This window comes from Balaenoptera borealis, assembly GCF_965194805.1.
Source record: "Balaenoptera borealis genome assembly, chromosome: 3".
In the NCBI taxonomy this organism is placed as follows: Eukaryota; Metazoa; Chordata; class Mammalia; order Artiodactyla; family Balaenopteridae; genus Balaenoptera; species Balaenoptera borealis.
The window spans coordinates 46,494,746-46,516,790 of NC_138866.1; the positions used below are offsets into that span (position 1 = coordinate 46,494,746).

The following is a 22,045-nucleotide window of genomic DNA, read 5'->3' on the forward strand; positions in this document are numbered from 1 at the left end:
ATTCAAGTACCAGGTTTGCTGTAAGTAAGCGGTGTGAGCTCGGGGAAATTACTGTCTCTGTAACTTAAATTGTACCTCTAACAAAAAGTGTTTTTGGAAGAAGGAGATAGGAAAGACGGAAATTAGCATAGATTATTTTAAAGGTGACTTTTAAAATTCAAGTATTCATTAAATTAAAATTAAGTAAAGTAAAACACAGATCTGACTAAAAATTGTGAAGATTGTGACTCTGTCTTAACCACTGTTGTATTTTTAGCACATAGTAGTTGCTCAATAAATATATGAACCAAGAATGAATGGATGGTCACTCTTACATTCTCAGAAGTCTTCCCCAAAGCTAGCAGCACCTTCTTCTGTACTCCTATCATAATTTTCACGTATATTAATTGGCATCTAAGACAATGTAACAAAAATTTTCCAAGACACTTATATATTATTCATTACCCTGCCAACGAATAACATTTCTACACAATTTCTTCCACAGGCATGCATCTTGCACATAGCTAACATCATAGCGTACATAGATTTGAAATCTGCATATTCCTTTATTGTACCAGAGTAGAGATACATGGTAGGCATTCATTCAACATTTGTGAATAATTGCTTTCATAATTATAGATGTCTTAATTATTTTAGGACTGCATAATAGTCCTTCAAGTGAATGTGTCTCAACTTTCAAAACAAGATCCATAATGTTGAACATCTTGGTGGTCTCTCATTATTTTACTTTTACCAAAAAAAAAAAAAAATTACTAGAGTGAACATCTTTGATAATGTATATTTGTGGGTCTGTTGAGTGACATTTCTTTGCAGTTCCTTGGAGTGTATTGACTGGAACAAAGGGTATGAGCATCTTTATGGTCCTTGTTACATGTTGCTGATTTTGCTTCCTAGTTCCAAAATTCTAGGATTCTTAGAGAATCTCACATTCTCAAGTAGCTGCAGCAAAGACTAGAAGCAGCCAGCTACTGGTACCACCACAGTCCTTGAAAATGGCAAGACAGACATTTCCACATTCTTTTCTTTCATGGATGATTATAACAAAATGGAAACCTTGTGCTAGAAATTGGCTTAGAGCATCCAATGGATGAATATCGTGTTACACAAATGACCAGAGACTAGTTGGATAAACAAGATAAACTCAGAGTTGCATTCTTTCCCAGAATCTGAGAGTAGTGCTTTAGAGCATGGATTCACAATTCTGTTTCTAGCCTATTTTTAAAATATCAAAGAGAAGGACCAGATGTCACAATGAATTAATATCCTAGACTTCCAAATCTGGAGACATAGGTTCCAATTCTCCCTGGTCGAAAGTAAATATGACTATTCTGTCTTCTTGGAGATCCCTCGTGGATATTTCATTCACTCCCAAATTTGACAGTTTGACAGGATGATCCCAGCATCTTCTTTTTCATCATGACCTGAAGGCTGAACACTCAGATGAGGTGAGGCAGGTGCCATATACAACCGAGCCGAGGGAAGAATCAGCCTGGTCTCCCACTCCCCTCACCACACATTCCTCTTGGGATTCCTATCTACTTTTCAACATTTCCCCTTTAAGAGCACTGAGTTACACAGCTGTTGTTTAAGAGAGGCAGGAAATAAATAAGGAGGAGCTCTGGCTCGTTGACTGACTTAGTGATGGAGAAGTCGAAAGCCATCAAAGTGCAGCTGCGAAATCCATCGGCTCGGCCAGGGTAGTGTTGCAATCTATCCAAGTGGATCTAATAGAGGTACTCCCCGGCAAATGTCCTTCAGTGACACACAGGTCTATTCTCTACTCAAGTCAGTTTCTGAGGCCTCATCACAGAGACTCTGCAATATCATTAGCATCCTTATCCCCAATCTCCATCTCTTCTAGGACGTCTTCTTGCTACATCAGGGTTACACATCCATTTTTTTGTGCTCTCATGATATCCTTCTCCCCATCATAGCATGGCTGTCACTGGTAAGCGCCTGCACTTGTTTGTTTCCCCCACTGGACTCCATGGGAACAGTGAATGCATCTACCCAAGTCACTGGCATATCCCCCAGCGCGTAGCCGAGAACATGCCCATTTCTAGACCCATCGTTTGACTTTGTCTTTTTAAGCATCTCAGTAAGATCTTCTGGATCACCCTGGAAATCATCTGAGACATCTCTGTGAAAAGAAGAGTGGTGTGGAAGAGGCTCTCCTGATTGGTCCTGCGATGAGGGAGTTGTCTCAGCTCCCTGCCAGCCAGGCACCTCAGCCCAAGTGAACTAGATTTGCACCAGAAACTCCATGCAGGTCCTCACGTGAGATGTGTGAGTGGTGTGATGATCGAAAGTGACAAGTGATCTTTCCCAAAGAGACAAGGGGATGGAAGGAAGCAAATGGAGCAGACTTTACTCCAGCAATGTCCGTATGCAACCCAGAATAATACCACTGACGGAAACCTGGACTGAGGAATTTTTAATCAAAAAAACCAACTACATGTACAACCTTACTTTATATCTGCTTTTCTTTCTAGTTAAGTTGGGTCTTCCACTTAAAGTGTTTTTAAATAGACTTTTAACAAGGCAGAAGGAGCTCATTCTTTCACGTGTCTCCCTCCAAACAGTTTTCCCATGGGATCCAAGTGAAGAAAGCCTGGCTGATCCTCGACTTTCTAAATAGGTGGGCTATACACTTATCTCTGACATAGATGCCCTGCTTTTATTTGAGTTCAGGTGTATCAAACTGTGAGCATATGTTTAAAAAAGATGTCCTTTAAGGCATACTGAAGACTGTTGAAGCATTCCTTCTTTCTTGTAGAAACCCAGGGATGAATTCCTCACCATTGAGGAAAAGTCCAAAAGAGAAAAGGAGCCAGCCAGGGGGAAAAGAGAACCCAGAGAGCTGGTCGAGGCAGATCTGGAAAGACCAGCTCCCCCAGCCTCTAATCTGCAGTCATGGGAAATCCCAGAGAACCTGTCTCTTTCTCTTCCATTTTTCCTGAAAAATGTTATGCAGAGCTTCTCCCCTGAGCTTCCCTGCACCACAGTATTTGGGATAATTGCACCCCACCTCTCTTAGGCTTGGGTGCTAAAATCTCACAGAGTTGGGTTTTTAAAGAAAGCAGGTTTAAAACTGTCAGCAAGAGAAGAGAGAAGGCCAAATTGCTCTCGTGCTTGAGCCCGTGGGCCAATTTGTTTGTAATTGGATTGGTATGCAGCGAAGATAGAGCTGTCTGGGGGAAATGCTCCATGACCCCTCTCTTCAGGGAACGTTCCTTCTGACGCTGCTGTTAGCCCAGCACCAGCCCCCATGGGGGAAAGGCAGAGAGACCTTGAGCCCAGAGAAGGGCCAATCCTATGTGTTCATAAGACAGAAGGACAGCAGGGAATGCCCCCAAATAAACCCAGAAGTCAGAGCACACATTGCCAGGGCTGTGTCCAAAGTCAGAGACTACGGGCCAAGGAGGAAGCTGGAATGAGGGGAGGGGAGAGGAGGAGAGAGGCCCCCAACATAAGACTAACAGCAGCCTCAGACCAGGAACCAAAGGAACTCTTTAAGAAAATGGAATTGCTACCACTTCTACTGCCCCCTCAGTTGGGCCCAGAGGGTCCAACTGTCAGGCAATCATATAAATTCCATCCCAAGGCCAGCAGCAGCTGCGGAGGCTGAAAAATGTAGGCTTGGGTAGAAACAGATCTGGGTTCTAATCTTGGTTTTGCTACTTCCTATTTATGAGATTTTAGGCAAGATATTTAACCCAACTGAACCCCAGTTTTCTGATCTGTAAAATAAAAATAATAATTCCTACAAGAAGGCTGACTTGAAAGGATTTTAAAAGTTTGAAGAGCCATATTGGGTACCATTCATTGTCAGGTAGCGTTGTCCCCAACTGCTGCCTATATCTCAGGTGCTTGATGCCTGGGAACTACATATCCCAGACTTCCTCTCCACCAAGGTTCTGGATATGACATGTTTGACAATAAAATTCATTTGGGAATTTATTTGTAAGGTGGGAGAGAGCAAGGGCCCCTCTTCCTCTGTCAGCAGCGGTGTGGGTAACTGAGCGTGACTGTCAGTAAGTGTGGCCAGTGAGGCAGCTGGCTGGTCTCCTTCACTGCCAGGCCCCCGCTTCAGGGCTGTGAGTCAGTTGTAATTTCCTGCAGCTCCTGATCTTGGGTGGCAGCCTGTGGGGATATAACCTGAAAGCTGGGAGTAGCCCACCTTGCTTTCCTGACTCCAGGTTTTTCCACAATCTGGTAAGCACTGCATTTGTCTTCTATCGCGGTGTAGCAAGCTATTGCAAACTTAGCAGCCTGAAGTAACCCCCATTTATTACCTCACAGCTCTATAGGTCAGAAGTTCAGGCTCAGCTGGCTTCTATGCCCACGGTCTCACAAGGCTGAAACCAAGGTGTCAGACAGATTGGGATCTTACCTGGAGGCTCTGGAAAGAATCTCCTCCCAGGTTCATTCAGGATGTTGGCAGAATTCATCTCTTTACGGTTTTAGGACTGAGGTCCCCAATTCCTTGCTTGCTGTCAGCCAGAGACCTCTCCAGCTCCTAAAAGCCACCCACATTCCCCCCAACATGGCCTCCTCTACCTTCAAACTAGCAACGGCACATGAAGTCTTTCTTAGAACATCGTGTCCGGCAACAGGACCCTCAGGTCAAATGCCCTCACACTTCTGCTCTGACTCTCTTTTCTGTTCTCAGCTGAGAACATGCCCTGCTTTTAAGGGCTCTTGTGATTAGATCAGGCCACCCAAGTAATCTCTTTCTTAAGATAAACTATGCCATATAACACAACATAATCACAGGAATGATATATGAGCACATTCAGAGCTTCTGGGATTAGTGGGGGAACTTCTTTAGGGGATCATTTTAGAAACTCTGCCTGCTATAGCACCTAATTCCCTCTATTAAATCATATTCTGCTTGAAAACCTAGAGGAGTTTCTGTTTTCCTATACTGAACCGTAAGTGACCTGAGATCACTGTCTGCAAACAAACTCTTCTGAAGTAGAGAAAACAACCCTTCAGATTATAATGGTCTTACCCTTAGAGGATTCTGAACCCTTAACCAACAAACGTCAGTTCAACAATTATTTAGCAACTGTCATGTATCAGTGTGTGCCATATTTCAGGGAATCAAAAGAGAATAAGAAACCTTACCAATGTGGTCTACTGGGCAAAATAGACACATGAAGAGAGAATTTCAATGTATCATCACAGATGATAAGAGAGATTAGTTCAAAAGTGAGTATCACTCATTTACTCAAGAAATATTGATTGATCTGACATCTACTCAAGATCAGGCATTGGCTTAGGTTCAAGTGATTTAAAGACCAATGAGGCCAATTACTGCCCTAGAAAATCTCAACGCTTGTGGAGGAGTGATATGCAATCATAATAAGATGCTGTGTTATAATAATGTAACATTTTTTGACTTTTTTATGAGTTACCCCACACTATGCTAAATACTTTCCACACATTATCCTATTTAAACTTCACCTTAAGCCCGAGAGTTACATACAATTATTTTCTAAATCTTACAGAGGAGGAAACTGAGACTGAAAACAATTGTCACATTTCTCTAGGAAAAGATATATCTGGGTTTGCAACCAGATAGACTCAATTCTAACACCCCTCGTAGTGGTAATGTCGAATGTCTAATGGCTTCACTTCCCACAGCCAGAACCTGCCCTCTATCTTGGAGAACTATCCTTTGAGTCTCCTTGGCACACGCAGATGGAGAGACCAAAGTGCCTGGGAGTGCACACACAGCCCCTGGGTGGTCCTTAACTAGTTACTGATGGATGTGAGCGTCTGAAAGCTCTAGTTTCTTTGCCTTCATTCAGGACAACTCTAAGGCTTGATTTATAGAGTTAATAAGTTTGTCTGCAGATCGGGCAAAAACCACCCTCTGTGTGACTTTGTGATTGCACACTTACTTGGCTTCCTCCCCTCCCTGCCCTCTGCCCCCACCCACTACTTTCCTAGTTTCCCTTGGGAATTTCCTTACAAATATTTGCTCACAGATCTGAGAATCTGCCCTAAGACACCCCTGCTCTGATATTTATACTACGCCACTATGGGAACCCAAAGAAGAGGGTGATTAACTCAGTCTGAGGCAGTTGGCAAAAATTTTACAAAGAAAGTCATACTTCCGGTCTTGAAAGATAAGCAGAGATCTGCCGAGGTGGACGAGTGGGAAGAAGAGTATTCCAGGCCAAGGAAATTGCACATACAAAAACAGAGTGACAGGAAAATGAGGGTAAGTCAAAGGATGGATTAAAAAATTGTATATGCTGGAGCAGAAGGTAGGTGGAGTTGAGGGCCTGCCAGGACTTAAGAGCTCTCTGGCCGGGAGAAGCACCAAAGACTATTAAGGGAGGATGCAGCATGATCAGATTTATGTTCTCATGCAAGAAATATTTATTGTTTACAACGAAGGTAGGAAACCAACCCAGGTACTGGGCATATCACAATCAAGACCAACCTGGTCTATGTCCTCACTGAGTTACAGAATAATCCTTGTTGGTCCAATACAGTAACCACTAATTACATGTGTCTATTTACATTTAAGTTAACTAAGACTGACATTTAGTTCCTCAGTCATATTAGCCGCCTTTCAAGTGCTCAGTAGCCACATGTGGCTAGTGGCTATCTCACTGGACAGCACAGGTATAGGACACTTTCATCATTGCAGACAGTTCTATTGGATGGTACTAGTCTAATCACATGAGAGGATAGCTCTGAGTTTTCCATCTAATTGTTAGTTTGTATGTGGCTATCTCCTGTTTAGTCTTTTTTTAAAATATTTTATTTATTTATTTATTTAGCTGCACTGGTCTTAGTTGCGGCATGTGGGATCTTTAGTTGCGGCATGTGGGATCCTTAGTCGTGGCATGTGGGATCTTTAGTTGCGGCATGTGGGATCGAGTTCCCTGACCAGGGATCGAACCCAGGCGCCCTGCATTGGGAGTGCAGAGTCTTAGCCACTGGACCACTAGGGAAGTCCCCTATTTAGTCTTTTTTAAAAGTCACTTCTTGTGCTTTTCTTTTTTGCATGGAGGACTCTGAGGATTCTTTTGATTGCACGACCACCTGCATTTGGCAATCAAACCGTAGTGGTGGTTGTCAAAAGACCAGGATTGCAGAAATCCCTTTGAAAATGCACGTGGTCCTTTTATGTATTGGATGAGGGAGATATGCTCACACCTGCCTAGAGAACCCAAGTAGTGGGATCTGCCTGCCTCAGTCTGTTTACCTTGTTCACTCTGAATGTTTGTAGCTCAAAGTACATCCTCTAAAAGCAAAATAATATTCATGAAAGAGGCACAAATTGAATTCCTCACCTGGAGTTCTGTCATTTCCAGGGCTACAAAAATGAAAGTAAAACAGCCACTAGCAACAGTAATCTCTGAAATCTGTATGGTAATGAAACTGATTTTTTAAAAAATTTTTACATGGTAAGCTGATAGGAACTGGAGTTTGCTTTGAAGAGTCATTTCCCTTTATTTCTTCATCTTCCATGTTCTTAAAAAACCAGTGAACAAAGCTTTTACTGATATACTAGAATAAACCTATCAAAAACATAAAACCTGAGCTATGTAATCAAATATTTCCATCGAAGTGTCACTACAGGGAGATGTATACCTAACAAGTCTGAAGTATGCAATACAAAACTTAACGACTATGGCATTCAAAAACTAAATTCACCCTAAAGAGGCAATTTAATACTCAGCTGAGAAAAGATTATGTTTCCATATTCTTGGTATGTACAGCTTTCAGGCTCCAAGCAAACATTGCTGATCTTATGAAAGGCCCCCTCTTTATTATAATAATAGGAGGAGTTAGTTATGCATAAGAGAAAATGGTGTATTGTAAAATAATAATATCAAGTTTTCTTGACTGTGATGCCTGTGTGAGAACCTTAACTCAGCTCTGTAGGATTTTTAGTAGTCTTGATTTAAAATCAGCTGGTACACACTAGTAGACCAGTTCCTCAAGGCCTGGCGCAGCTGCGGGAACCAGCAGCCAAGTAGCAAAGATTGTATTATTTCCAGGGGAGAGAAGATGTCATCGCAATCAATAGGATTGCTTTTTACAGATAGTTGGCTTCGCTTGGTTTGGGTTTTTTGTTGTTTTTGTGTAGCCCTTGGTTAATTCTGTTGCCCCGGCACCTGCAGGCCAAAGGGTACAGGATCTTCCCTCTTTCCTCTTTGTCTCATTCCGCAAGCCTACGGGGGCAATAATGACCAAACTCTTGGAGTTTTCCCGTTGATTATAGAGAGGTGCATTGTATTCACAGTATATTCTTGCAACCCTGCCACCAGATGAAAGGAAGGGCACGAAAGCGCCAGCAGAGCCGGGACTCTGCTTTTCCAGCTCTAACACGCCATCAAACACGGACGGGGCGCTCGACTGACAGAGGCATTCTGTTGTTCATGTGCACCGAGTTCAGCTGCGAGCGGCGGAGCGGCTGAGATCAACAGGTGGCCTCGCTAATGGAACAGATTCACTCATTGTTTATGTGTTTAATGAATCACTGAGTTACCGATCAGCAGTGAGCAATGGAAGCTGTTCAAACAGAAAGGCAGTCCAGCCGTGAGGTGGGGCAGCCGCCATGCGCCTTTGAAGCCCTGCTAGCCCCACGGGGAGGGCGGGAGGCTTGGGGGTTACTCCCTGTGGTTCCCAGAGAAACTGGGAGCGAGAAGAGGGTGTTGTTTCTAGTTGGATGATGAAAGTCAGCTCGGGGGACAGACCAAAGGGCCGAATATAGAAGGGAAGGGAAGGAAAGCATCTGAATCAAAGGTTGAGGTAAAACCGAGAGACAGGTGTTCGCGGTGAACCGTGCAATAACCTTCATCTTGGGCTCCCACTCCGCAGGAAGGAACCAAGTGGGGAAGGTCCGAAAGAAGTGAGAAAAAGCAAGGCTCAGGATTCGGGAGGCCGATTTTCTTACAAAGGGTTCATGGTACAGTGCAGATGCTCTGTCGTATCAAGAGGCAAGGCTGACCCTTCTTTGTGGGATTCCCACGTGTTGCACCGGGCCTTTCCTGTGAGCAGAATTTGACTGGATTCTATACCAGAATTGTTTTTAAGGGGCTGTGCTTTTCTTTTCTCCCCCCACAAATAAGACTTGTATTTGTCACCATTAAAAGTCTGAATTTTAGGTAGAGAATGGACTTGAAGACACGGGGAGGGGGAAGGGCAAGCTGGGACGAAGTGAGAGAGTGGCATGGACATATATACACTACCCAACGTAAAATAGATAGCTAGTGGGAAGCAGCCGCATAGCACAGGGAGATCAGCTCGGTGCTTTGTGACCACCTAGAGGGGTGGGATAGGGAGGGAGGGAGACGCAAGAGGGAGAAGATATGGGGATGTATGTATATGTACAGCTGATTCACTTTGTTGTACAGCAGAAACTAACACACCATTGTAAGCACTTATACTCCAATAAAGATGTTAAAAAAAACAAAAGTCTGAATTTGGGGCAGATCTGTGGACTGGTGGCCCATCTCCATCAGCTCGCTCAACCTTATCGCCAGTCTCATCCCCGGGAGCTTTTCCAGAACCATTGCCTTCACTATGAAGCGCCATGAGTTTCCCAATTCAAACTTGGGCTTCTTCAGCGCTTTTACTTTTCTAATGAACACATCATAAAGCGGTGTTTCTAGATTGGCAAGTCTTTTCTATGTCTCTCCCAGTGCAATCTGAAATCAATTTATAGAGCCCTTCTTTCAAATCATTTGTCTGTTCCTCTTGGGTCATGGTTTCCATCATCTTTTTCTAGATTTGGCGGACCTATAGGTAGGTGCTGAGTGTAAGAGTTCTTCCAAATCTGGTTGTTTCTTTTTCTGTTTTTTTTAGTAAAACCAACACAACAGACAAAGCAAATGGCCATCAGTAGTCTTGACATCAACCTGAGCTTCAGTCATGGTCTGCCATTCTTTTGACCATGGAGCACATTTTTTCATGGGTAAGATCCATGCCATGGAAGTTGATCAGACAGTTTTTGCCCTGAATATCCTCGGTAGTTAGCTTGGATTTTCTAAGTGCAACTTCATCTTTCTGTAGATCAACAAGGCTCACTTTAAAAATATGACACTTGAGGCCATCAGATACAATTTTGGTTCCTTGAGTCCTTGAGAGTATTGTTTCTTGTACTTCTAATATTGAACATAGCTGATGCTGAAACCTTGCATAATGATTAGTCAAATCCATTTCACCTGCCTTCACTAATCAAGGTCATTTTAAGACCTGAATGTCCTCCAAGCAACATGCAGCCTAAACAATAAGATGTTTGGGGGAGTTTTTTCCAGGAACTTGGAGTCTCAGCTGCAACTAGTTGAAGCTGAGCTGGTTAAAGACTGGATAGGACTGCCGGCCCTCCAACTGGGCATGTGCGAGTGTCCTCTTGGTGACCTTTTGATGTCAGAGGACTGAAAACTCCACCCCCAGATCGTGCTAAGTGCCTCCACTTTTGAACTACAGAGGCCTGTACTTAGTTACACCTGCGCAGAACCACGATTACCGCACCTTTTCCCCATGCCCCCCACGCCCCCCACATGCCCCATGCCTCAGATGCCCTGCTTCCATATTCGTTATCCCATAAACACGCCCAGCCCCTTGCCTATGGGGAGGCGGAATTGAGTCTTGTCTCCCGTCTCCTCATTTGGTCCACCTTGCGAATAAGCCCTCTCTTTGCTGCAGGCCTGGGTGTCTCAGCGTTTTGGCTTGCTGAGCGCCAGGCAAAACAAAGTTGGTTCAGTAACAAAGCTTTCTTACCAATCTTTCTTAGAAAAGGGACTAACAACTTTCTTCTTGGCTCCCTTTTAGCCACTTTTGTGGGCTGTGGGGTTTTTTATCCCCCTAAGGTAAGAAACCTATGAGAGAGATGGCAGAGTGTGGTTTGGTGAGAAGAGCACTGTGCTTTGGTTTAAGAAATGTGTTTCGGGCTTCCCTGGTGGCGCAGTGGTTGGGAGTCTGCCTGCCAATGCAGGGGACACGGGTTCGAGCCCTGGTCTGGGAAGATCCCATATGCCGCGGAGCAACTGGGCCTGTGAGCCACAACTACTGAGCCTGCGCATCTGGAGCCTGTGCTCCGCAACAAGAGAGGTCGCGATAATGAGAGGCCCACGCACCGCGATGAAGAGTGGTACCCACTTGCCGCAACTAGAGAAAGCCCTCGCACGAAACGAAGACCCAACACAGCCAAAAATAAATTAAATAAATAAATAAATAAATAAAAGTGGAGGCACTTAGCACGATCTGGGGGTGGAGTTTTCAGTCCTCTGCCATCAAAAGGTCACCAATTAAAAAAGGTCATTAATTTAAAAAAAAGAAATGTGTTTCAATTCTGCCACTGTCCTTGGAGCACCATTGGCCACATACTCTCTATGGTAGAAACTGACTGGCTATTCACCAAATCAGTATCCTTTCCTCCTGGACACACAAGCTAAACCCAGTTCCCAGTCTTCCTTACAGTCAATTGTGTCTATATGACAAGTACTGGCCAATGAAATGTGAACCAGGGTCAGGCAATGGGCAATCAGGCCTGCATCATAATCCTTCTACATGACCCTCCACTTTCTCTTTTTCCTCACCTTCAGCTATTGATATGTAGGGTTGGCTTTGAAGATCACAGATCTCTTGAAGATCCCCTCAGCCCTCAGGGTGGCCAAGCAGGGCAGCGAGTGTGCCCAGCTTGGCACCTCAGCTATAAGCAATCTCCTCCGTTTACCTTAGTTCACTGTGCAAGCCTTAACTCCTCCTACCGTGTGCCTAAAAATCCCAAAGTAAGGAAGTATTCCAATGGACTCTGCAGTTCCTTCCAGGCCTATCATTTTGGATCTGAAGCTGTCCCCTCATTTATACTTTCATCCCTAGACAAAGACAAGAAGGACACTCTTCTGTCCATTCAAGATCTCCTAGAGAAAGGAGTGGGACTCTTATCCATTACCTTCTCCTTCAAGGATAGAGAGAAAAGGGGAGACTATAGAAGAGAGAGAAAACAAAAAGTCTGTCAGGGCTTATCAGTTAGTTAATGGAAAGGAAGCATAAGGGGCGGTAGCATGAAATCTAGGGGACTCCAGGCCAGAGAATGAGGGCGTCATTTGCCATTGCACCTGGCTGGCAGCAGGTCTTGGGGTTATAAATCCTGAATGAATGAGGGGCTAGAGCAGTGACAACAAGCTTCTATTCCACTAGCACATCTCTTGCTGTGGGTCTGTGCTTAATGAAGCCAGCCTCAAATCCTTTTAGAACTGAAGATCTCAGCTAGTCCCAAATAAATCTCCATTTATATTCCCTCATCAATAAAGCCTTCTTCCCAACCCAGAGGAGGATGTGAAAGCCACTGCTCCTTTAGGCAAAGTCACTGCTATTTGAAAAACCAAGACATGTATATGCACATATGTCCTGTGTAAAGGTAACTTACAATGAGATTTTCTGATTGTGAATGTATGTACAGTAGAATGATAACTCCTCTTAGACATAGAAGCAGCCCCATATGTCCCTGTAGTAGGAATACATCCCAATTCTAGAATGATGGGGTTGCATTTGGTGTGTGACACTAAAGTCAAACTATGACACTAAAGTCAAACTAAGTCAAACTCACTATTGAAACAATGCATAACTGGTCTACAAAGATGTTTATAAGCCCCCCTCCCTTTTTTTACAAGGTGGGTGAAGGATAATTCCATACTTTTCATGTCCCTTTTTAAATCTTTGAAACATTTATATAGTGTTTGTTATGTAACAAGCATTATGCAACAAATATTGTTCTACGTGTTTTTTACAGATATTAATTTGTTTAATTCCCTATGAGGAGGATACTATTATGACTCCCTTTTATAGGTAAGAAAATGAGGAACGGAGATTAGATTATTTGCCCAAATTCACACAGCCGGTTAGTGACAGAGCTGGGTTTCAGACCCATCTAGTCTAGAGCCACAGTCTATGTGCTCGGTAACTATGCCATACTGCCTGATTTTTGTTGTTGTTGTGTTTTTGTTTTTTTGTTTTTGGCTGCATTGGGTCTTCGTTGCTGCGCGTGGGCTTTCTCTAGTTGCAGCGAGCGGGAGTTACTCTTCGTTGCAGTGCGCAGGCTTCTTGTTGCGGTGGCTTCTCTTGTTGTGTTGCAGAGCACAGGCTCTAGGGCACGCAGGCTTCAGTAGTTGCAGCACGCGGGCTCAGTAGTTGTGGCTTGCAGGCTCTAGAGCGCAGGCTCAGTAGTTGTGGCGCATGGGCTTAGTTGCTCCGTGGCATGTGGGATCTTCCTGGACCAGGGATCAAACCTGTGTCCCCTGCACTGGTAGGCGGATTTTTAACCACTGAGCCACCAGGGAAGTCCCCTGATTTTTTAAAAATAATTGACCAGCCCTTACCCATGTTTGTCTCATACCCACACATACTCCCCTGCCCTCCCCTCATGCTCTTCCAGGTTATACCCAAGCCTACCAAGAAGTCTGAAGTGTGATCCTGGCTATGAAAATTCTTCATGGCAAGCATGGCAGCTGAACATAGGCTCTTGGTGAAAAAAATCGTTTTTTTCTTATAAAATTTCATTCTTAATGAGAAATGAGAATCAAATATTCAAACTATCCCTCTCTATGGAAAATAGAAATCTACAATATTGACTTTGCCTCTGTGATTTTCTCATTGTCGAATATGAGTCAAGAAGACAGTACAATTGTGGCATATTTTAAAGACGAGGTGTTTAAGTGTTCAACGATTCTCAGGAGTCCCACCTTTTTAGTATTCAGGAAGAATTTAATGATAAGTGACAAAGATTGTGGGTCGAAGATCTTATTTCCAGTTGTAGCATAACCAAGGTTGGCTGGTGGACATGGAGTGACAAAATCTCATCTCTTCAGGCTCTGTTTGCTCATTTTTGAAGTAAGAAGGGCAAACTAGATGCATGCTAGGGTCTAATCCAATTCTAGGACCATTCTGGATTCGCTCTTCCCCTGGCCCACAAGATCCCTCATGATCTGGCTCCTGACAAACTTTCCAACCTCATCATGTATCCCAACCTCACTCAGCTCCAGCCACATGGGTCTCTCTTCTGTTTGTTCCAAAACACTAAGCTCCTTCCCAGCTTAGGGTCTTTCCACTAGCAGTTCCCTCCGCAGGGAAGCCATTTCCCTGCATCATCACCCGGTTGGCTCTTTTTTGTCATTCAAGTCACCGATTAACGTCTTTAGTTAGTCTGTCCCCAACATCTCAAGCTAAGTTATTCCCACACCCCAGCACTAACTCTCCATCAATCACTCTGATTTACTATCACCTATCACCATCTTATATTTTCTTGTCTATTTATTTGCTTATTTGTTCATAGTCTGTCTCCTCTCACTCGGTATAAAACCCCATGAGAGTGAAACATTGTCTTATTGTCTTATCTCCAGTGCCTACATAAGAGCATAGTGGCCACTGAGCTCAGCACATCTAGTGCTGACCATAGGGACAAAAACAGTGCCTTGGATCTAGACGCAGTAGGATTCCTTTCTGAGAGCCACATCATGGAGTAAAGAGCTCGATTAATGCTACATTTCCCCATTTTTACTCAATTTAGTGGTTTCAGAGTAAACATCAGGGTGACTATGCACAGACCCCCATCACAAGAGGTAAGTTTGTACATCCTTTCTTTCCTGCTGACCTACTTCTCAATGACAAACCATGACTCTTCAGTGACATCTTCTCCATTTATATTGCCTTCCTAACAAGCAGAAAATAGCATATCCACCTAAGGAGACCAGCCCCTCGGTGCTGTGGACAGCTGTGTAGTTCTGGTTCTGCAGATTCTGGGCTTCAGGATCTGAGTGAGGGAGGTTCAAGTCTAGTGGTCAGAGGGCCTAGAGAGTCTGGATGTGGAGCTCTACCTGGTGTTCTGTGATGGCAAGAAAGGTTTCAGGGGTCCTGCTACATCAGTTAATTGAACATTAACTGAAGATGATTCAATGCTGGTTGCTGCCCTGATGCAAGGGCATTCCTTCTCTCCTAATGGAAGAACAGGGTACCAAACAAGACCACAGTAAACATCTGTCTTGGGTCTCTGACCAGACAGAGAAAGCCTCTGGGGCTTAAGGAAGCTTTGTGGAGTTTCTGGGAGGGACAGCTACAGAAGTTGCTCTTCCTAGCTCAAAAGGGAGAAGTGATGCTCAACTCACAGCTGAAGGCAGGGCCTCCACCCAGGTTAATCACCTGGGATTAGAGTAGAATGAAGAGGAATAATTGGTGAAGTCACAGGACAATGGCAGAGTGTCACCATCTGGATTTCAGCAGTGGAGGCTCCCCGATACTGCCCCATGTCAGGAATCATCTCAACACATCCACGACCCAGGGATAGAGATCGTGTTATTGTTTTTAATGGTTAATTGACTTTGACTTTTCCTTCTCCCCTCCAACCAGTTTCAGAACTTCCAGATCTGTCAAGAGACAACTTCACACTCTCTCAGATTCCTCCACTCACCCCTCAGGACCTCCTAGATCAAATACGACGTATAATGACAACCCAGGACTGGTGATCTTCTGTCCTATCATAAAAAGATTACAGGGTCAGACATTTCAGCACTTCTTTGCCCCAGTATTTGGTCAAAAAACGTTCTTCCTTAAGCATTACTAACATATCTTTTGCTGCAGTGTCAGCTCATTTCTTCTTTATAATCTACTGTGGAGAAGCCAAATGAGTATCTATATTATTTATGATACTTGAAAACCGTGAAATCAACCCTTAGCTTTCTCTCTCTCTCTCCACTAAATTCCGTAAGAGGCCATGCTCCCACCACTCTAATCTATCTGGTAATACTTTTCTGGACTTTAATTCTTTGCATCTTTTAAAATTGTAGAAGTCAGAACTGCATACTGCTCCCATAAGGTCCTTTGGCAAGTCTTGGAGCAATCAGAGTTTTCTTTCAAATTTGTGAAGTCAAATTCCTGTCACTTTAGATCTGGAAATGAACTGCTGACTCACATTCAACATGCATTTGGATCTCAGCTCTCTTCTTCTCATATGTACTCACCCACTTCTTACCTTAACAGCATTGACTGCTTTCATTTTTTGTTCCTGGGTGTACTGGTCTTGTCCCAATCTTATCCTCTTTCAGATAGTTGGCTTCCAAGTTTTCCGAGTTTACTTATGTCTATTGTTCCTTCATTGGAGGTTTCAGAAAACTCAGCCAGCTGAGAAGATATATCTGCACATGATCCGATAAAAATAGGGGAAATCCTGAACCCAGAAGGTACGGCAATGATGTCCGCGCCCGATATTAGATCAATCTGGGCCTCACTTCCCAAATGTTTTTTGAAATCCATTCTCAGCTTCCTTTGTTCCCCTGACTTATTCTCACCCTCACACAAACTACCATATTGTTCTGTGTGTCTAGATACGTTTTTGCCTCTTTCTGTCATACGTACTTGCCCGATTCTTTTCTAAACATTATTAACTGCATTTGATTTCTGTTCTAGGTATAATGCTCTTACCTCAACTTTATTCTCCCTCAGATAATTCACTTCCCACATTAACACGTTTACTTACATTTTTCTTCCCCTTTTCTCAGAGATTTTGGCAGACTCAGCCAGTAAAGACTGCCTGGGAGAGTATCGCTTTGTAGTTGCAGTTTCATCGTGATGATTACAGAATTTCCTTTCACACTCAAAAATATCTTAGTTTAGATGGTAAATTATACGGTCACTCTACAGACAGGGCAGACTGACTCTCAGCTATCCTTTCAGACCAACTCTGAACCACCCCACATACCTGAGGGTACCTTAGCTTCTTCCAGAACTTCACTTCGAGGCTACAGATCATCCTCCCTCCAGGACTAGTTTTGGTGGTCTTAGAAAATAAGTATTTGGGCCCTGTCAGGGCACTGTGGCACTTCCTAGGATTTTAGGCTGATCTCTCTAGCTATTAGAGCCATGAGGGTTAGATGATGATTGTTCTGTGTATACATCAGGAAGATGCAATGTAATGTAACAATTAAAAACTGGAACTTAGGAGCTGAACTGCTTAAGTTCAAACCCTGGCTCTGTCACTTTCACTTATATTTAATTGGAGTATATGAACCCATATACATGTTATTTATCAAGAGATGCTCTGAAACAGAGTATATATGCACAGACCCAGCACTTACTAAGTTGCGTTTGTTATCCAACAGCTGTGGATTTCCCATGCCACAAGATCTAAGGGTATGGATATGTCACGGGGGACTCAGCTTTAGGCCAGCTTGCTCATTCCACTCTAATTCATGGGATGGTAAGCTTGGCAAAATCTCTCTGGCACTAGAACTTCCCCTCCACAAGACAGACCCAACAACTCTTCCGCTCTGGATGCTCTGTAAAGGTTGAATTATGTCATTCATTTACTCATTCACAAAACACAGAGCTAAGGGCTGTAGGGGATCTAAAGAAAGTAATGTCCATGCCTAACCTCAAGGAGTTTATTATTGATCTGGGGATAGTAGAAGTATGCACACAAAAATTAAATGACAGGCAAGACACTGGACCTAGAAATGTTACAAAGAAATAGTATAACGATTAAATGTTAAATGAGTGGGGCCTCTCATAAGATCTACAGGAGTTGAGAAAAAAGACAGATCACCTAGGAATAAAGACACCAAGGGAATCAAGACCTAGAATAAGAGGGAAGTAATGGATTTGGGAAGGAAAAAGACAAATGTTAAATATGCACTAAACTTCAGGATTCAGGCTCAATCTTGTATTTGGCATTACCTTCAGCATCAGGTTCTAGAAGACCAAGTAGCTGAATGTCTACTTCAATATTATTTTTCACTATCCTGGAACTTGTAAATGATCAGTGACCCTGTGATTGTGTCTTACAATCATATCCATTGAGCATAACAGCACTAGTAAGATGACCAAAACGTGACATTTGGATTACTTTTTTTAATAGAGGTGCCAACTTTTTAATTTGCTAAGTAAGTATGTTGGAAAGGACAACACTATCATTTCATAAAATTCATTTCATATTTTGACACCAAAAGCAGATTAGACATAATTAGACAATTTTAATATCTCAATATTAACTTTCATGTGTGGGTCAATGGGCTAAATATCATTAGAGGAAAAAATAAATTACCTTATTTGCTTTATCTGCTAATACAATATCTCTCAATTCAAATATGAAATATATTTATCATTGTAAAAGTAAAATACCTTACTAATTATTCATGATTATAATAGCTAGTAATTTGTATAAAAAAATTAATAACTTTCTAATAGGTAACTATAATAGAGTTTGACTACTAACACAAATATTAAGAGAAAGTGCATTTCCTAGATAACTTAGGAAGAATGTTATATTTTTTTCAAATGCACACAGGTTTATAAAAATTTAAATAATAATACAGGACAGAATAATGATGATTAGGTTTACTGTAATTATAACCTTTATATAATTGTTTGCTATACTACTGTAAAAGCTTTTCCTTAAATTATATTCTGCTCTTCACAAAAAGTTAGTGATGTTATTAAATGTGCTTCCTTCGTATCTCATATAGCAGATATTTAGATGAGCAGAAACTACAAGAAATCTTATTTTTTAAGGTTGGCAGCATTTAGGATTATAGATGAATTGAACTAGGTTTCTGCTTTACCTGGTTCCTGGATCTCAAACAATGATCATCACAGGGAATCTTACTGAAGAAATGTTTATAGCATGGAAAAATCAGGAAAGAAAACTGTCATATAATTGTCATTGGCAGTGGAACAAACATGAAGATGCCATGAATGATTTAGAAAATACAAACATGTCTGGTTCACACCATTCATATGTGTGGTCAGAAAATAATTCTAGGACAGAATAATATAGCAGAATAAGCAGTGATCAGCCGAAAGATGGTGAATCACTCTGATCAGTCTTCTCTACCCAGACAGGAACTCCTTGATGCTTAAAAGATTTGAGAATTGCCGGGTACTTATGCATGGTATACAAACAAGATGGAATAATAGCTAATACATGCACACACAAAAAAAGGCCACTTGGCAAAGGATGTCTTAACCTTTTCCTGACAGCAGTGCCAACACAACAGGATTTACGGCCACCACGGTACCTACGGGATGGAGTCTGTGTGCTGAGACCTGCTGAAGAAGTAGCAACCACAGAGTTCCCTAGAGAGGACAACCGTTCCTGCACGGTACCTTCTCGAAAGATTCCCCAATAGTGCCATGCCAGGTGTGCCTAAAATGAGAACAAGAATGCAAAAGGAAATTCTGAAATGGTTTTCTTATCTGGAGATCTACTTACTTTGTCCCACTGACACACTTCCACATCCAGATTTTAAGGACAGTTTTTTCTCAAGTGATTAAGGGAAGCAGCAAGAACATGCAAAATATTAGAAATAATTTAAATGAAAGTAAAAATCTTAAATTAGCTTTTGGAAGTAGTCAGAAAATAACTTCTTCAAGTGTTTTTTTCATCCAATAATCATTTACTGAGTACTTATGCAGCACTGAATCTGGAACCATACTGCTTGGGTTCCAATTCCAGCTGGGTCGCTTGCTGGCTATACAACCTCGGATTAGTTATTTAAATGTCTCTAAGTTTTCTCATCTATAAAATGGAATTAATCATAATATCTACTTCATAAATGGGGTTAATCATAATACCCACTGGGTTTTTTGCTTTTTAAATTTTATTATTTAAAGAACAAAATAAAAGAGAATATATACATCCACCAAAGAGAAGTTCTCCATTAAATAGAAGAGAAATCAAACACTTTGTAATAAAGACCATCCAACTAAAAACAATATTAGATCAGTAAAACAACAATAGCAATTTGTGCTTTATTTCAATAGGTACTTCATTCATTATCTGCAGGACGGTGTAACCCACTTAAGATTCAGTGAGTTAATTTTTGTAAAGCACTGGGAATAATACCTAGCAGGTTACACACAGGATGTAGTGTTTGTTAAAATAAGATGTACCCGGCATAACCATGCCTGTTACACACGCACAAAGCAAATTTTGTGAGGTTATTTCAGTGGTGATTGTCATCACCATCAACCAAATCTTCAAGTCCTGGAGTTGGAGAGGACATAATTCATTATTCCAAGTCAATTCGTTTTAGAGAAAGGAAATCTTGATAATTTGGTGGCAGTGCTACTATCAGCCATACCCCATACTGGCAGAATTAGCCAGAAAGTGTCTTGCTTCTTCAACCTCAGTTGAAATAAATGAATGGTGAATACATGTTGATTGAATTAAATTAGACTAAATAGAAGAGGAATCAATTAAGAAGACAGAACCATGAGGTGCCATGGATGCTAATGGAAGAAAAAACAGAAAAGGGGGCATGTGACAAGGTCATGCACTTCAGGAAAGTTATGAAGGACACATTTCTCTGGGGAAATATGAAAGCAAGGGGAAGGAAACATGGAGGGTGATACCTGGAGGGGTTAGCGGGGTTAAAAAAAAAAGTTTTCACTATATGGGAAACACACGTGATTACAAGGAGGCACTAGAGAAGGCGAGATTGAAAATGTATAGTAAGTAGAGAGTCTAATTGGTGAAGGAGAATTCAGAGGAAGATAAAGGGGGATAAGATTAACAACACTGGCAGAGCAATTGTGAGGTGGAAAAAAGTGAATGTGAGGGAGCTCAGGTCAGATGTCCTTGATGTTCGCGGTAAAGAAATAGGAATGAGGGTATAGGAGTTTCTTTGGAGACTTCAGGAAAATGGAAAAATTTAGAAATGCTACTATGGGGAATATGATGTGGCATTAACTAGACATGAATAAAAGGATATCCAATTAACCCTGGGCACCCAACTGAGATGCAACAGCAGGGATTTGTGGTGAATCCAAGTACAACCTCCAGGAATGACCCGCCTTCTGGAATGGTTAAAGATAGGGCATATGGAGATCACAGGCTTGGAAGAGCCAAGTCTGTAGAGGAGAGATTTTCACATGAAAGGATTTGTCCAGCCAACCCAGGCTGGAAACGAGGAAGTAAAGACAGAGGTGGGGAACGGGTGCAGATGGCAGAATTCCAGGGTGTAGTGAGGACATAGTGACGTGGTTGGCTTGGTGGGCACAAGGGGGAAAGACAGGGCATTATTATCAGATGGGTATCTGGGGAGTGTGAGATCCTGGAGGTGGCAAAGAAAAAAGGGCCAAGAATCAAGTCTTGAAAAAAATATCACAGGGGCAGAAAGAAGAGAAGCTAGAAGATAAGAGAGAATCATCGGAGAGGCAGCAAAACAAAAGAGGGTCATTTTACAGAGATCAAAGAGAGAGAATTTCAAGGAGAAAGAAGAGTTTACACAGCATATTTTTACATAATAATCCTAACAAATATGCACTGCCGTAGAATAATGGTTATTGAATAGTAGTTACAAGCCAAGCACAGTGATAACGGTTTTAAAGGCATTGCCCTAGCAAAGTTTTCCAACACTCCAATGAGGCAAGTACTATTATCATTGATGCTTTACAGCTGAGGAGGATGGGCCATAGCTGTGTGAATAACTTATCCAAGGTCACACAGCATGAGCTCCTAACCTCCATCCTGAACCTCTTTTACCTTAATAACAACATTATGTCTGAAGCAGTTTCTATATTATGACCATCATTTTGCAAATGCTGTATCAAGCCCATGCATTATCCTCATTACCTTTCAGGCAAGTAACGGAGAATTCAAGGACTGAGACCAAGAAATTGTTGGATTTGTGCACTAGGAGATGGTTAGAACTGATGACAGAGCAGAGAGGGGGGATGTACAGAGCACGTTACTGGGAGACAAGGACTGAGCGGGGGTGAGGTGAGGGGGGTGAAAGAGGCACATAGCTTAGTTAGGATCATGGGGATTGGAGTTTGACACAAATGAGTTCAAATCCAGCCTGAGTCACTCAGTTGCGTGATCTTGGACAAGTTTTTCCATGTTAACTAAGTTTCCTTTTCTTTAGGTGTACAATGATCATACTTCATAGGGTAGTTCTGAGAATTAATCAACACAATTCCTATACATATTTTTGCTGTTCTGGGCTCACAATACCCATTCAAAAATGTTTTTATTATGCATATTGCATATACACTATGGTTAACTGTACTGTAATCTCTT

At 42.2% G+C, this 22,045-nt stretch overlaps 1 pseudogene across 1 annotated transcript; it reads right to left on the reverse strand.

Annotated features, from left to right (window-relative positions):
• Positions 1 to 6,819: 6,819 nt before the first annotated feature.
• On the reverse strand, positions 6,820 to 11,201 carry LOC309626731 (small ribosomal subunit protein eS1 pseudogene; annotated as a pseudogene). Its single transcript has one exon. The product of its transcript is annotated as a small ribosomal subunit protein eS1 pseudogene (transcript).
• Positions 11,202 to 22,045: the final 10,844 nt, after the last annotated feature.